Source organism: Protopterus annectens, chromosome 3.part0 (genome assembly GCF_019279795.1).
Source record: "Protopterus annectens isolate FY-2018-M chromosome 3.part0, PAN1.0, whole genome shotgun sequence".
Classification (NCBI taxonomy): domain Eukaryota; kingdom Metazoa; phylum Chordata; order Ceratodontiformes; family Protopteridae; genus Protopterus; species Protopterus annectens.
The window spans coordinates 1,409,215,106-1,409,227,605 of NC_056731.1; positions in this window are offsets into that span (position 1 = coordinate 1,409,215,106).

The window sequence follows — 12,500 nt, forward strand, 5'->3', positions numbered from 1 at the left end:
TTACATACACCTGTAGTCAAACCCCGTACCATCTGGCCCAAAAAAACAATGTAGCAATGCATTAACACATGCTGCCTCAGAGTCAGTTGAGCAGCAGGTGTATTTCATAGACTCAAAACTAACAGTCAGACTTTACCAATGTGGCTCGTGTTTGCTCACTGTTTAGCTATGTGCAAATAGGTTTATTTCGCATGCATATGCACTTTGCTAACCACTGCAAAAACCTGTGGCTCACCCAGTTATGAAAATGTACATATTATGCTGTATTAATTCTGTTTATTGCCCAGTTCCTGTGTATGACATGAAATTACATGTGAAACTTTAGAAAATGGAAGCCATGATTATTTGCCCACTCATTATGTTGGCCTTTGTGCAGATGTATTGCACCAACAGATTAACAGCTCTCTGTGAAGCCCTGATGATCACTGTGGCATTCCGCGCAAATCCGCAGACCGTCGAAGCTCTGTGTTACACAGAATTGATATCCATGTTCATTTACACTGTTTCCTAGCTGGCAACACTGTTGCCAGCCAAATAAACCTAGCTTAGACATGCAATTAATTTGGATTGAGCACTACCCCTAGTCATGCATCATTGTGCAAACGTAAACTTCTTGCAGGCTTCACATGGTGCCTACATGGAGTTTATTGAATCCCAGGGAAACAGTAGACACATTTATACATTCTAAGAATTCGCAGAGGTGGAAGTTACTTAAGAGAAAGCCCACATGCAACTTAATGGATTGTACAGATAGTAGTTATGTATAAAAATTGGTTTGTCATTTCAGTGAGAGGTTGAGTGTATTCTGTTTAAGTAGAGTATTTGGAGAGTATCATATGGTGAATACAAAATCTCAACATATGGAAAGATTATATTACTATGAAAACATTTTATGTCAATTGGTCAGAATGGTGAATTAAATTTAAAATTAAGTGTAAAAGAAGTTTTTGTTTTAATGGCAGAGGGAAAGTAGTATAATAGAAAAAAGAAAGATATGTAGAGATACATAGAAATGCTTTGGAAAGCTAGAAAAGAATGATAGAGTATTACAATAAAGGAAAATGATTTATATAAAAAATGAAAAAATCAAGAATTTGTTATATATAAAAATACATTTATTATAAGGAAAAAGTAAGAAGTGCCAGTATATTTGGGTAAAATTGTGAAAGAAGACAGTAGTGTAAAGACAAGAATAACAAAATAAGGAAGGCAAAATCATAAGAAATAAAAAAAAAAACAATAATGGAAACTGTAGTTCATTTTGTGGAAGGAATGTTAAAAGAAAAAAGAAAGAATTTGGTAACATATGGAATGCAAAAAGTTTTTCAGATCAAGTAAATATGACAATTGAGAAAGAGATTACTATGTATTAATTAGATAAAGTCCTTGGACAAGTCAAAATAGATTCAGCTGCAGGACCATATGGAATAGAATATGAAATGTATAACATTTTAATGGATTAACAGAAAGAATACTTTTTATATGTTTTAAATGAAGGGTTAAATGAAGGTTTGTCTTATCAGGAATTGTGTAGTGGAATATTAAAATGTATTTGGAAAAAGCCAAATATATATATATATATATATATATATATATATATATATATATATATATAAAGAGCGTGGCATCAATAGTATTAAGTAAAACATATTATACAATTTTTATGAAGATAATTCAACAAATATTGGAAAATAAGTTTGAAAATATAATGGAAGAAATTGTATATGATATAAAATAAATGGGCTGTCAGGAGTTGTTAATGATGGAGAAATTATACATGCTATCTTAAATAGAAGAGATAATGTAAAACTTATGGTAGGTGATATTAATAAAGCATTTGATTCCATAGAGCATAAGATGTTATAGGAATTAATAGGGGCATATAATTTTATTGGCAGAGTTAAAAAAAACTTGCATGACAGCCTGTAGTAATAATAGGATACTAATTCTGATTAATGGCTAGTTAAGTAAAAAATAGGAATGAGTAATGGAATAGGAAAAAGCTGTCCCATGACTGGTATATGTTTGCTTTAGTTATGAGTATAGTAGTAAGTAAGGTGATCAGTAACATGAAGAATGCAAAATATGTAATGCAAACAGAGGTACATATTCTAGTTTTAATGACGTATACAGAAGATATTATTATAATTACTAAAATTAATTTATGGATGGAAGATGTCATATTTTATGTGGTAGATTATTTAAAAGAAACCAATATGACATTAAATAAGGATAAAAGTAAAGGTTTGTGGAATAAGATAAAAATAGAAGAAATACAATGTACAATAAAAGAAATTTCAGTATCAGGAATACATTTTGGCAATAAAATGGTAAGTGAAAATATGTTAAAGGAACTGTAAGAAATGTGTTGTCTATATAGATTACTGTATAAGAAAAAAGTAAAATTTTCACAATTTTTCATAAATTCACTATTAATGGGAAAACAGCCTATTTAGCAAGTTTGTACATGGTTGGCCTTTGTGCAGATGTATTGCACTAACAGATTAACAGCTCTCTGTGAATCCCTGGTGATCACTGTGGTATTCCGTGCACTGTGGCATTCAGGGAAGTAAATACTGTGGGAAGAAATAGCCAGTGAATAGTTATGGCTAGACTTGTATAGGCCTTAGGGCCAATAGCCTAGTACCAACCTATCAACCTATGAATGTATGAAAAACAAGTTTTAGAAGTCATGTTTATGGTTGTATGGGGATCTAGATTAAATCTAGTTAAGAGAGGAGTATTAAATATTAACAAATATGAAGGGGGGGGGTTGAGATTATTAAATTCAGTAGTATTTGTAGCCTCATTACATTTGTATAAAGTGTGTTGATAGATAAATGAAGAAAATGAGAAAATAGAAGTAAGACTGTTTAAGCATAAATTTGAACATTTTTGTGAGACAATAAGAAGAAATAAGAGAGAAAAGGAATGAATTAATGAAGAAATAAAAACTTATCAAGAATAAATAAAAAATGTGGCAGATAAAAAATGATCAGATAGAAAATTAAAAAAGGTATAATAACACAATGATACAATATTATTGTGTCAACCCATGGAAATATTTAGAAGAAAAAATATGGTTATAAAAGAAAGAAGCAAGTGGTGTAGCAATAAAGTAGGATGTCAGGAATTTCTATGGAGATCAGGAAAAAAAGAAGTTGTCAGTAAAAGCAAACATACTTTATAAAACATGTTAAATAATATGTCTGTAATGTGATGAAGAAGAAAGTACAGAACATGGTTTCCTAAACTGTAAAAATAATAAAGAAAATTTATGTGAAGAAAGTTTTTTTTTTGCAGAATTAAAAAAATAGTAGTGACATAAACATGGATATGATTGAATATGGATATTATAAGACTATAAACCAAGACTATAAGCTATGAATGGAGAAAAATATTTTTTTGTATGTAATATGTGTTCTTTGGAATGAAAGATTAAATGAAATTGTGTTCAATGGAAAATGGAAAATATCAGTTATATTAAGGAAATCAGATGCTGGTTTTGGAAAAAGGAGTGGGGGGGGGGGTCCCGTTCAAAGAAAATGCATTATGATGGCAAAATAGAATATTTAATAAAGAAATTAAGTAATTTCTGAGTAAATTTTGTAAACTTTATAAATGTGTAAACATATATAGAAATGTGTAAAACTATAAATATGTAAATAACATGTAAATAAAGGGCCCCTACTCTTTTTATTGTGAGGGGAACTTTTGCACAACTATACTTCTTGCTTCTGTTGCTGGTGCAAAGGCAACTAGGAGAAGTTGTGCAGCAATGGAGAGCGAAGAGAGTTGCTATGTTGGTGATAGCAGTATGTTTTTGTCACTCAGGCAGAAAACTGTTGAAAGCCATGTGGATAGTACAAATAATCAGCATTTAGATGACTTTAAATCAGAGGATTTTGAAGAACCTGTAACTGAAATTGCTTTTGGAAGTTTTTCTGATGAAAAACTGGTTGGTTTAATTGAACAAAGTTGATCTTGGAGAACAGTCTGAGATTTTCTGGCTGGAATTGATGGAAAACAACTTGGACAGTGAGGTGGGCAGAAAGGAAATGACTGTTGAGCTGGATGGAAATAAGGTTGCAGGTGAGATGCAATCTGAAAAATCATATGCTAATACAAAAGGTACTCTAAACTTTATTAAAAATAAAAAAAAAAGTTTGTTGTTTGTATATGAAAAAAGAAAGAAGAAAGAATAGACTGCTATTTTCTGTAGAATAGTTTAGTGCTACCTTTGGCTTTTGAACCAAAATGCTTTAGACCCTTGATTCATTTGGAGAAATAGACATTTTGTGACTTAACATTTGAAACATAAGACTTAATAGAAATATTTTTGTTTAATTGTGAAAAAAGAAGGACTCTTACCGAATGACTGAATTTGTATTTTACAGGCAAAGATCTCAATTAAAAAATGTTTGCCCAGATTTGTACTGATGAAACTGAGTTAAAATATATTACAAATTATTTTTATTTAAGTCTATGCTGTTTCTGATATTGTGAAAGTTAAGGATGAGAGGAGTATTTGGAATTAAGAGGTAGATGTTATTTTAAAATATGAAAAAGTATTTACCAAGTGGTATATATATATATATATATATATATATATATATATATGTATATATATTATTTATATATATATATATATATATATATATATATATATATATATATATATATATATATATACATATATTAATGGCAAGAGAATATACCTGTCAACCTCTTAGTAGAAGAAATTTGGGCAAAGCCAAAAATAATTGTTGTCAAAGACCCCAAAACAGAAACATATTTTAATTGTAGCTATTATAAACACAGAAAGTTACTGGAATAGCAGGTTTTGTGTTAGCATGCATTTTTCTGAAGGCTGTGAAGTATGATGTATCTCATTATTTACTGACTTCAATTCTCTATGATTTGCCAGAAAAAAAACACAGATTTTAAGATGGTATAGACTAAAAATATGAGGCAAAAATCTGGACAGTTGAGAGTTATGGATACGTATGTATATGGAATAGCCAAAAACTCTTTTTTTTGTGGAGATTTCAATCAGCTGATAAATGAGTGTACAAAAATAAGATGTAAATAATGTAAGTGAAGAGGTCATATGGTGAATAAGTGTAAAAAGGAATGCGAAATATTTGAAAGTGAAGGACATTTTTTGTTTTATTGTAAAAAGAAAAATAAATATAATGCTGAGCAGGATGATGAAAAGGGCATTGTAATGTCTGAAAGTAATGAGGAAGTAGGGGAAAGGGGGAAGTGTTAATAAAAAAGAGGATGAATTAATAAAATATGATGTAGATAAAGATATTGTATTTCAAGAGGATGAAGGTAAGTGTTGAACATGAAAATGAAATTGAAAGTGATAAGTCAGATGTTTGTGAAAGGAGTGTAAACAATGTTAGGAAAAGAAACTTGATAAGTGCTAGGGAAGGGTAAGGAAAGGAATATTTAAAAATACATCACCAAAGCTTAAAAAGAAAGGTGAAGAACAGTTTTAGATGTGATTCAGTTAATGAAAATAATGAAAAATCTGATTATGAGGATCCAGGAATAGTTATACATAAACTAAAAAAATGTTCAATTGGAGAAAGAATAAAAAAATAAGGAAAACACAAAACTGAAAATAGATCCTTTAAACTTAAAAAGAATGGAAAGTAACCACTTTAGGGTGCTTTCAGTAAATGTTAATAGTATTATTAATATTATAAGAAGGACAGAGATACTGGAATGATATGCTAAATCTGAAGTAGATATTATTCTTATAGAGGATGCAAGATTCCTGACAAGTGAAGAAAGACTTCAGACAGAAACATTGTGGGACGAAGAAATAATATGGAATTGAGGAAGTGAATGATGTTCTTGTGTGGCTGTATGTGTAAAGCAGTAAAAATATTAGATGTAGCATTGATAAGAATGGGAAGATTATTATGGATGTGAGATGGATAGAATATGTTTATAGAATTAAAAATGTTATTCATATACAAATGACAAAGAAATAGAGGATCTGTTTCATTAAATATTGGATTATATGGTGATTAGCATTAAAATTAATTATTTTAATTGTGTTTTGAGGGAAATGTGAAAAAAATGGAAATATGTTAAAACACAAGAAGTGATGAAATACAGTAGGTTAGCTGTGTGAAATAAAATCAATGGACTCATAGAAAGGGTATTGGATCTGAAATTGATTATTTTGCACTGTCAGAAGGTTTGGCTGCAGCAGATGGTGATACAGTACAGGCAGTTTTTTCAGCTCTTTGAGCAATATGGATGGAGGCGATGAAAGAAAGGGAATATATTAAAATGGGAAAGGGAACAAAAAGAATACATGACAAATTGTGGGAAGAATTTGGTGAGTAAGAAGGATTGCAGTTATGGAGGGATAAATTGGTCTGAATGGTGGACTGAATTTAAAAAGCAATATAAAAAGTTTTCAATGGCATGATAATGTAAGGAGGAAAGAGAAATTTAAATATGTAAAGATGGTTAGAAATGTATTGGTGAATTTATGTGTGTATAAAAGAGAGTATTATGATATGGAGAAGGAAATGTCAAAATAATACACCACTGTTTAAGCAGAAATATTATTTAGAAGGGAGGAGATGTCTACATATTTGTGCAAAATAGTAAAGGCGGATATTAGCATAATTATGGAAAGGAAAATTTTAAAAGAAGAGGTAAAAAGAACAAAATGGCAATTTATGAGTATTCTAGTACAGCATGCACAACAGTAAAAAGTAAAAAAAAAGAAAAATCAAGAAAGAGTTAAGGAAAGATTTGAAAAAAAATAGTATTAGTGAATTGAAAGAAGTACTTAGGAAAGTAAATGTTGATTCAGTATAGGGTATTAAATGTACAAAAAACTAAAGGACTGGTAAAGAGAGCAATTTGTAAATGTCTTGAATGTGAATGAATGGTTGAAAGAAGGATTTGTTTATGGAGAATTACATAGTGTGATATTACAATTTATATGGAAGAAAGCTGAAAAGAACAGAATACAAAACTGGAGCCCTATCACATTAAATAAAATTCTGCTTGAGATAGTGGTCCCTTTAAAGGTGAGAATCAAACCCTGTACCTCGTGTTTCTGAGGCAAACTGAGTAAAAGTGGACTGAGATTGTAAGAGAGCATTCAAAAGTCGTGGCTGACACCTTCTCATGGGATTATTTTCCTGGGGTGTTTCTTAGACACCTCATTTCAAAGAGCTTTTCCTCCATAAGAAAATGTAGATCTATTCCTATGTTTATCCACTAGGACCACTGTCTTAGCAATTTTACTCACTGGTCTAATGTGCCATTGTGCAATTAATCTCACATACATTATACTCTTGCCAGTCTGCCAGTAATAATCACTTATCATGTGCAGTGCTGATGTTTGTGATAAAAAGCAAAACACATTATAGCCAAGTTATTATTCTTATTTACACTGCAGCCCTCTTCACCCCTCCCCCTCACACAAACCAGCTTAAGTTATTGTGATACTGTGTTTACATTGATTTCAGGAAATACAAAACACTGTGTGACATTTTGTCTGCAATGCTATATTAGTGATTATTGTTTAAAAATTATCAAACAGTAGTGGCAAATTACTTTTCCCCACAGACAGCTTCTGTATCCACCAGTTACAGATATTTTGCAGACTTTGTATACCAGAGAAATTTGACTGAGATAAAAAATAACAATTATAATCATCCCAGGAATTACTTCAAGTTTCTTTAACAGAAACACATAGTAACCACAGTAAAGTAATGACTTTACTTGCAAAATGCTTACTGTTCCTAATATTCCAATAGTGGTCAATCTCTTACCTCAAGAATCAGGGACAAAGGACAGACATCAGGAATAGATTTGAAATATTGCTCTTATACATTTAGAGAGTTCTTATAAAATAATAGCTTAAGCATTTTTTGAAGGAAATGTTGAAGTCTGAAACTCAAATGATTGTCGTTATTTAGTGACTGCAATCCTCAGTGATTTGCTAGAAAACCACATTGTACAAGAATCAGACTAAAATGAGATAAAATCAGGGACATTATGAGAAGTCAGGCACAGTTTCTATCTTACATCACACGAATGCACATTAATTGAGCTATTCATCTTCACATATGTCATCGTCTTTGCCCTCTAAACTGGTAAAAAGCAAAATAATTGGGGAAAACAGCCCATATCAGTGGCACTTTTAAATATTGCTCTTCTTCATCTAGAAAGTTAATAGAACAGCAAGTTCTGTATCTATAAATTTTCTGAAGAATAATTACAAAAATTAGAAGTCGGGCATTACTGACTGAGTATAAGCCTCACTATTTTTCATAAAATTCAAAAAAAAAAAAAAATATGTCATGCAGGGCAATACATGGTGCAAAATCAGGGACAGTTGAGAGGAATGAAAAACAATAATTGTAGCCAGAAGGTGTAACACAACAAGCCAATAAAATTAAAAACTCACTGCAATTCTACAGCTTTGACCAAACAGCTTTCATGGAAGTATAACAGCACACACAACAAAGATTATTAAATGCTAAAACTAATCAATAAAGTTAATACAATCAGTTACTTACATTAATTAATTAATTAATTAACTAATTAATTAACTAGTAATGCCATTAAAAATTTCCATTCCACTTCTTGATTTGATTCTTTAGGGTTCAAAGTACCACATTTCAAAATATTGATAGCCTGTTTATGTCTTAACAAGACATTAAAGACTACCTTTCTTTCATTACGTTTCACCATTTCTAAAATATTGCATTTAAAACTAAATAATTTTAAAGTGCTGAGCTACTCAGCTCTTAGACTTATTCAGTCTAATGTTACTCAGGTGTTATTGCATCCTTATTTTGAAAAACATTATTTTTTTACCAATATAAACCAAATAACATGGACACCAAAATGGCATGTATGTCCTCCTTGAAATGTCAGAAACAAATTTCTCTTATACTAAATTTCTTACCATTAGTATAATCTAATGGGGGGAATAGAGTTGCAAATATTGTAACAACCACATGCTGTCATCCCTCTATTACTATTATAACTATATATATATATATATATATATATATATATATATATATATATAGATAGATAGATAGATATATATGGGAACACTTTATAATACTGAAATTAATATCGCATTTCAGAATCCCTAGATTATAAAGTCAAAAGCTTAAAATTCCAAAACCCCAGAAGCACGAATTTCAAAATCCTGAACTCCAGAGATGTTGAAAGAGTGCTTCTGGTGTTGCAGTTTGTGAATGGATAGCTGGAAGTTCATTTAAGTATTTATGTGTAATGGTTTTGGTTAGGGGCTTTAGTGTGTGAGAAGTGTTCTTGCTGCCTTTAGCTAATTCTGCCTAAAATGCCGATTTTTTAGAGTTTCTGTGATTTAAAAAGCTTGTTTCAGCTACATATTGTAGTTATTTTACTGCCTGCACTTTAACCAAGTCATTTTTGTGTTTAAATACCCTGTTTATCTGTTGCAGGCTACACACTCAAGTGTGATAGCCATTTCTTTGCATATAAAGTGTTTTTTTTTTTATTGTATCTGCTTTATTTTCTGAAAAAAAAAAAACTTGTTTTCTTGCCTTTTTAAGCTAGTATAGTCCTGTTTTCAGGCTAGTGCTGAATTCAGGGCTGTATTACAAGTTTCTGTGTTTGCCCATACCTTACTTGGATAGAAGGAAGTGTCTCTGTTCACCTGTGAGAGAGGGGAGCTTTGAACAGCCTATCTGTCCCTGGAGGAGTGATTTCTGCCCAGAAATTAGTAGTTTATTGGCCATTTTGTGCTAATTTCTTTCTCTTTCATTTCCCCTGCTATAAAACCCACATTTGTGCGGTTTTGCACTCTGGGTAGTGCCAGTTGGCTAGGGTATAACTATTCCCAGCTCCACAAAGTCTAATGTTCAATTTTTCCCTTGGAACTAGACAAACCTTCAGTGTAAGCACTCAAACCATTCACTTCTCAGCCTGGAACTTGCTCAAAACTCATAGCAAGCACTAATAAACCTTAGCATTAGACCCCCCCCCATACTGTAGAGAAGGAAAAGGCTCTCTATTCGACCTTACCAGCCAATTAGTAAAACAGTTCACTGTACCTATCCAGGCATGTCCAAAGGACAGTTTCAGGTGTACTCTCTGGTCCAACTGGTGAATCTGGGCATTTTGAGGCAATGTTACAACTGCCTCATGTACACAGACAACCCTCTCCTCCTACCACCAAACACTAATACATGTGAGAGATGCAATTATACAGCCAAACTGGAGGCTAAGCTTTCTCAACCCAAGACTGGACCAGACATTCAAGAGGAGAAGAGAACTACTTGCATCACACCACCAGTCACACATAGACGTATGAAACCAGCACCGGCAAAAAACACACATAAATAAACAAAAACATACTCAGAGGCTCTAAATAAAAATCTGCAAAAGCAACAGAGACCTCCATAGTAGACACCCAAGCAACCTCCACCTCCCAAAACAAACCATGAAACACATACTTCACAAAACCAGTGTACCACACAATCACAGCCCTTAAGGCAAAATAACATACCCAGCACACTAGTAATAGGTGACTCTATAGTCAGGCACACTGACTTCTCACTCAGTAGGCTGAGCAAGGAGAAGGTTACTGTTAGCTGCCTGTCAGGTGCCAGGATCTGCCACATAACACAAGCACTCAGGTCACTCCAGAACAAGTTCAAATACGACTCTGTCATTGTCCATGTTGGTGTAAATGACCTGAGACGTACCTCCCTGGACTACATGAAAAGAGACATGGAAAAGCTCTCTGATCACATAGCCCAGGCCAGTATGACCCTGACCTTGAGTAGCATCCTGCCCTCACCAAGAATGATACCACGGTATAAAGAAAAAAAATATCAATTATAACAATTGGCTAAGCTTCTGGTGTCATTCAAAGGGGATCCAGTGTCTGTCAGCCTGGGATGACATGCTCAACAAGCCACGCTGCTTCACTAGAGACGGCTTGCACCTGTCACCTTTAGGCTTTCAAATACTGGACAAGGCTCTTGCTACCCCCATAGTGCCTTTTTTAGGCAAGGCTCAAAAGACAAACCCACCACTATAAATAGCAAAAGTAACAAAAAACTGAGGGTAATGCTGCTCAGTGCCAGAAGTCTAAACCTCAAAATGCACGCACTCGAGGCATGTCTCAGTATGGAGAAAACTGATATATGTGCAGTAACAGAAACCTGGTTTAAGGCTCCAGACAGCACCCCAGCACTACCAGCCTACAACTCATACCATATATTTCAGCCACAAAAACCCGGACTAAAATGCAAAAGGCGGGGGCGTATCCATATTTATCAAGGATACCCACACCTCCAGGTTAGTGGCACAGTACAATGCTTCAGAGATCATCCATGTGCAACTAACCATGGGCAGAACTACAATTCAAATTGTAGCTTGGTGCAGATCACCCACCATGTCCCAGGACCCCCATTCCACATTTCTGGAAACACTGGGAAACATAAAGGTCCTACCAAACACCCTGATATTGGGTGATTTCAATTACCCAAACATTAACTGAGAGAACTACTCAAGTACTAACTCCCTTGCCCAACATTTCCTAGAATTTATAAACTCAAATGCTTTGGATCAACTGGTCAACACCCCCGCCAGAGGTGACAACATATTGGACCAGGTCATCACCAACATGGGCAACCGGTGTTCCACAATGGAGGTCAATCCCTCGTTTGTTAGATCTGACCATAAACTAATCACTCTGGATATCCACATTCTGCCTCCACCCCCCCAGTCAAAGAAACCACCGTAAAAAACTTTTCAAAAGCAAACTTCACATTACTTAAGACTGAGGTGGAAAGTTTCAAAGCCCCCATGCTAAAGGATAATGCTACCCAAACTGCAAAATCCTTTACTAATGCACTCTATGGGCACCTACAAGAATGCATGAATCATGCTATCCGAAGGAAAAACAAGACTCACTCCTCCAAGAAAAGGAAACCAGTCTGGTGGACCCCTGCCATAAACAATCCCAAGAAGGTAAGACATCCCCGATCAGTATCAGCAAGAAACTACGATCCCTCATAAAATCATCCAAGGCTAGCTTCAAAAGAAAAATTGCCAAGGACTTCAAAGATAACCACAAGGCATTCTTTAGCTATGTCAAGAATCTAAGTAGCAATTCTCAGATCTGCTCAGAGTTAGTGCAGAATGGCACAAAATACACTGAACCAACCGATATTGCCAACATCCTGGCTGACAGGTTCAGTGCAAACTTCACCCCCCTTTCACCCCCAAAAGGGCCTATAACCATACCAGAAGAATGTAGTGCCCCTGAAATCACAGACACTCAGGTTAAAACAGCCCTCTCCAAAGCCAAGAACACAGCATCAGTGGGACCAGACGGTGTCCCAGGCTGCATCCTACATGAGCTCAAAGATGAACTAACCCCTCACCTAAATGCACTGTTCACACTCAGCCTCACCACAGGCTATGTGCCCATAGAGTGGCAC